General features: G+C 33.6%; 1 pseudogene; it reads left to right on the top strand.

The window, feature by feature from the left end:
- The first annotated feature begins 288 nt into the window (after window positions 1-288).
- On the top strand, window positions 289-676 carry LOC106766021 (annotated as a pseudogene).
- Window positions 677-6,125: the final 5,449 nt, after the last annotated feature.

The raw sequence follows: 6,125 nt of genomic DNA, 5'->3' as shown, positions 1-6,125 counted from the left end.
AATCAAGGATTACTCCTAAAAGAGAACGATTACAATCCTTAGGTGTATGGAAGCTAGAAAGAGAAAAAGGTGATAATATTCGGAATAAATTTCAAATTTACTTTCTCAAATAAGTGTAACAAAACATATAAACTAATATATTTTCTTAACATTTTTCGAATTTTCAATTATCGAAAAATATATTTGATATTATAGCCATACGAAGGTAGTAACTAGGTCAGATTCAATTGGGCTTCAAGCCCAAACTCAACTGTATAAAAAAAATAGAATGACAGAAGAAGAAGAAAGATGGGCCGCGTAAGAACAGTGAAGAAATCGTCACGGTTACTATTCGAGGATGACGCTGGACTTCCACATGAACAAGAAGCTTCTAGAAGAAGTGGCGATCATCCCCTCAAAGAGACTCCGGAACAAGATCGCAGGCTTCTCCACTCATCTCATGAAGCGCATTTAGAAGGGCGCTGTTCGTGGCATCTCGCTCAAGCTGCAGGAGGAGAAGCGCGAACGACGCATGGACTTCGTCCCCGACGTCTCCGCCATCAACACCGATCACATCGAGGTCGACAAGGAAACCCTCGAAATGCTCCACTCCCTCGGAATCAGCGACATCCGCGGCATTACCAAGGTCGATACTGTCGCTGTTCAACCCAGCTTCCTCTTCACCAGGAGGTACTGATTCATCTATCAGACCTTTTTTTCTCCCTCTATTTTCGCTTTTCATCCTCGATTTTGGTTAATGTTTTACAGTTTTGAATTCTACTATTTTTCTACTTAATTTGTTTTTATTTAACGTAAAAAAAAAAACTCCTTATCATCGGAATATTTATGTTTTAGTAACGCTAGGAACCCTAATTATTTTTCTTTTTCATCCTATATGCAAACCTTGGATTGACAATCCATTCAAACGTACGTTTTGATCAGTTTCAATTGAATTTGGCGTCACGCATTTTAGATTCTTTTACTACAGGTAAAACCAAACATTTAAAGTAACTCTCAATCTCTGCAAAGGAATTTCTTTTTCATGTATAGATCAATGACTAATATTAAAGACGCTTCATGTACAATTAAATTAATACATGATACGAAAGTACAGGTAAGAGAAACTTTTCCTCCATAGACACATTTTTTACGAAAAGAAATTTGCAAATGAATTTGAGTCTAACCTTATTTATTAAGATATATTGGTTGTTGTTCCCTTTATCCCCACCCATTCTCCCTCCATCTTCCCATTCATGTTTTATTTATGTCTCCATCTGAGTGTGGTGGAGTTTCATTGTGTTGTAATTAGTGAGAGTTTGCATGTGGTGGCAGAAGAAGTTGATCTAGCATACCAAAGGTCAGTCTTGATGGTGGTGCTTGAAGGTGCAATGATAAAGGTGCAAATAAAGGGGCAGGTAGAACTTCGTGAGGTACGTAATAAATCTTAAAATTTGCACGTTATATATAATTGTTTTATATTTATATTTATATTTTTGTATTTTGCACGTTATATATAATTATGATTAGTTTTAAATTTAATGTTTTTGTATAATATATATTTTTTATATATGATTTTTGTATTTTTTAATTATTTAAAAATTTTATAATTATATAAAAAATTTCTTATTAGATTAATTATATGAAATATATAATTTAATTATATTAATATTTTTATATTTGTTTGATTAATAATTAATTATCTTAATAAGACTAATTATAATTTTATAGGTGATTATTATTTAAAATTGATGAGTATCTTCGTATGGATTTTCAAAATTGGTTCTAGTTTGATATTCAATTTCTTTTCGTTCATTAGCGAAGCTGTAGAGTGAGATTGGACAAATAAATTTAACTTGAAATATTTCGTTCATAGAAGCACTTATTGAATGGGTAAGAGGGATGACCTATGATTTAGGATTTGTTCTTGTAATAGTAAGATCTGACATAACTATTCGTTGTCATACTTGAATATGAAGGAAGGGAGAAATATCGGAAATACAAAATTGATGCGGTGATTAGTATATACGACACTCGTAAATGTGAGTGCTCATTTAGATTAAAGGGTAAACCATGTTCAGATGGGGACAAATGAGTGTTGAAGGTGATGTGTGGGCATCATAACCATGAGTTGGCTAAAACTTTAGTTGGACACCCTTATGCTGACTTGTTAAATATGAGTGAGCGATAATTAATGATTGATATGACAAAGAGTAAAGTTACACTAGCAAATATTTTATTAACCCTCAAACAAAATAATGCAAGGCAAGCGTTAGAACTGAACTACAACATATGATGTTGTTGGATCGAGATAAGTACATTCATTGGAGTAGGTGTGCCAACGATTCAGAGGTTGTTACTGATCTGTTTTGGACACATCCTGATGCCGTGAAATTGTTAAACTCATTTAATTTTGTATTTTTAATGGATTTCACATATAAAACAAACATATATAGAATTTTGTTGCTTGAGATTGTGGGCATGACGTCTATAGGATTAACCTTCTCAGCAACATTTGTTTTCTTGTTTATTGAAAGGCAGAGAAATTTCACATGCGCTTTGGAAGAGCTGAAAGGTTTATTTTTAACATCTAAGGGTAGTCCTAAAGTCATTTAGAAATAAACATTTCAGTTTTTCCAAAGTCCATGTGAAATTACTCTGTCTTTCAATAGACATGAAAACAAATGTTGCTGAGAAGGTTAACTCTGTAGACGCCATGTCCACAATCTCAAGCAACGGAAGACTATATCTGTTTGTTTTATATGTGGAATCCATCAAAAATACAACATTAAATGAGTTTAACAATTTTACCGCATCAGGATGTGTCCAAAACAGGTCAATAACAACCTCTGAATCGTGACACACCTATTCCAATGAATGTAATTATCCCAGTCCAACAACATCATAAGTTGTTGTAGTTCAGTTCTGGACCCTCCCAAAGATCGTTTATATGTTTGCCTTGCATTGTAGATTTGTTTAATTATTGTGACATTTCGATCATTATTTTGTTTGAGGGTTAATAAAATATTTGCAGGTGTAACTTTACTCTTTGTCATATCAACCAGTAATGACTGCTCACTCATATTTAACCTGTCAGCATAAGGGTGCCCAACTAAAGTTTCAGTCAACTCATGGTTGTGATGTCCACACATCACCTTCAACATCCATTCGTCCCCATTTGAACATGATTTACCCTTTAATCTAAACGGACACTCACATTTACGAGTGTCGTATATACTAGTCACCGCATCGACTTTGTATTTTCAATATTTTCTCATTCTTTCACATTTAAGTATGACGAACGTTTTTCTTCCCCGTACACCAGTAGTTATGTCAGATCTTACTATTACCACAACAAATCCTAAATCACAAGTCATTCCTCTTTCCCATTCAATTACTGTGAACGAAATATTTCATTTGTGGTAAATTTATTTGTCAAATCTTCCTCTACAACTTTGCTAATGAATGAAGAAAAAATCAGATATCAAACTAGAATCAATTTAAGAATCCATATGAAGATATTCATCTATTTTAAACAATAATCACTTATAAAATTATAATCAGTCTTATTAACATAATTAATAATTAATCAAACAAATATAAAAATATTAATATAATTAAATTATATATTTCATATAGTTAAACTAATAAGTAAGTTTTTATATAATTATAAAATCTTTAAACAATTAAAGAATACAAAAATCATATATTATACAAAAACATGAAATTTAAAAACTAATTATATATAACATGCAAAATAAAAAAATATAAATATAAACTAATTATATATAACGTGCAAAAATATATCATTAAAAATACATTAAAACATATAAATTATATTATTAAAATATCTTCGAAATTAATATAAAAAAATAAACTAATAAAAACAAAACTTAAAATAAATATGTGACTTTTAAACAGATGTGAGCATTCGTCAGCGGGTGGATGCCAACATCCATTTAAGGCAAAATGGATGTCGACATCAGTTTTCATCCGTTTTATCTTAAACGGATGTTGACATCCGTTGACGAATGCTTACATTCGTTTAAATGTTACATGTTTATTTTAGGGTTTATTACGCACCTGATGAAGCTCTACCCTGCACCTTCACCGCTTTCACAATTGCACCTTCAAGCACCACACCATCAAGATCGACCTTTGGCACGTTGGATCATTTCCTTCCACCACCCCCTACAACCTCTCACTAAACACATCACCTAATGAAACTCCACCACAATGAAAGAATGAGAGAAAGAAGTTGAACGTTAAAGAGAAAGAAGAGCACAATAAAACAATGAGAAGAGGGAGTCGAACGTTAAAGAGGAAGAAAAGTTTGTGTGCTTTCCGCTGCATGCATTCATGTAGGAGATTGGAGTGGGTAGAAGTTAAAAAATATTAATTCTAAAAAAAAATTGTAATGAAGGATAAAACAGGAATATGAAGGTGGAGGGAGGGATAAATCTGGCGGTGGTGGTGGAAGGAACAACACCCTTGAAACACCCTTGAAAGGCGATCAAAATTCCTAGAACATTCAGCCGAAGATATGGAAGAAGTCACATGAAATATGATGTCCCACGTAATAAGCCTGAAATAGGCTAATTGGGCTACTAGTTTTGCGGCTCATATATATGTGTGATGTCCCAAATTCATTAGTCTCATTTTTTTCTCATGGATTGAACATCTATAAATAAGACCTTCGGTATGTATACAAACTTACCTTTTTGACGAATAAAAATTTAAATTGCCATTATGCTGTTTTTTTTTTGTTGGAGAGGAATAATTTAAGTTTCTTTTAGAAACTTAGAAGTTTAAGAGTTTTCGTTTGCATGAGAATTGCGTTGGTCTAATAGAGGCTCAAAACAAAAAGTTATACTAAAACATAAAAATTTTATTCTAGGTACAAGTTCACTTTGTGATTCTTAAGAAGCATTTATCCATGACTAATGCCTCGCTATTGAAAAGCGAATGGTCTTTCCCGCATATATGTTTGTCCGTGGCTGGCCTGCATTTTAAAACCTGGACATTTTCATTTTAACACGTTTGTATATATTTTTAAAACCTGGATCCAAAGTTTCATGCTGCAATCTAAGTGCATTCTAAAAACCTGGACATATTCTTTTCACCAATTTAACCACATCCACAAACTTGCTTAACTTGCTCCACAAAACAAGCAAATCTGGAAATTTCATATATTGATCAAATATATCGTGAATGAAAACAGAGCCCCATAATTACATTACTTGCAGAAGAAATAAGACAGAAGTAGATCCATGGGACTTACCCATAATTATTTAAGCCGTAAATCCAACAAACATTCCATGTTCAGAACTCTAGCAAGGCAAATTTACATATATTTTTAGGGAGAAAAATGAAACAAATTAGCAAACTGCATACATGTTCAGATCACATGCCTCATCATAAACGGAATGGGAGCAACTGAACTCCCGACGGATATAATTCAACGGTAGCTGAGCTATTCAGATCCAAAACAAGCTTATGCTTCGGGATATAAACATTTCAAGGAACAGAAACAATACATTTGGAGAAATCTTAAAGCAAAAACAAACTTGTCCAAAGAGCAGCTTTCGAATCTGTAACAAAGAGCAAGAAATAGGTTTGCAATAGTTAGCTATTACTTCAATTTAGTCAATAGAAAGTGTATATATATATATGTAAGTTATTGAGTGCAATGGTCCAACAAACAATATCAGAACCATCAACTTAAATTAAGAAAGGATAAATCACAATCCAATTCTGTAATACAGAGCAATAATTACTTGAAGCCTTAAAGCCAAACCAAGTGGGATTGACTATCTGAATTGCAAAACCAATTAGGAAGGAAGAATACAAAGAAGATACAAATAGATACATACCTTTTTGACAAAGGCAGACCAAGAGAGGGTGACGTGAGAAAGATGATGAAGAAGACAAGCTTCAGATTGCTCGTCGCAGCTCGTTTCCGGTGAAGATGGGGGTTCCTTCCTCGTCGCCGGTGAAGACAAAGAAAAGAACCGCCGCCGCTTGCTGGGGAGAAGAAGAACAGTGTGTTGCGTTTGGTGGAGAAAAGAGATCACGCTTGACGCCGATGAAGAGAAAGAGAGTAGCTGATCGTTGACGGTGAAGATGGGCAGCGGCAGGGTGAATCACAT

This window comes from Vigna radiata, chromosome 7, assembly GCF_000741045.1.
Source record: "Vigna radiata var. radiata cultivar VC1973A chromosome 7, Vradiata_ver6, whole genome shotgun sequence".
Lineage (NCBI taxonomy): Eukaryota > Viridiplantae > Streptophyta > Magnoliopsida > Fabales > Fabaceae > Vigna > Vigna radiata.
Note: the sequence above shows the minus strand (reverse complement) of the source record. Positions and strands in the feature narration are given on the sequence as shown.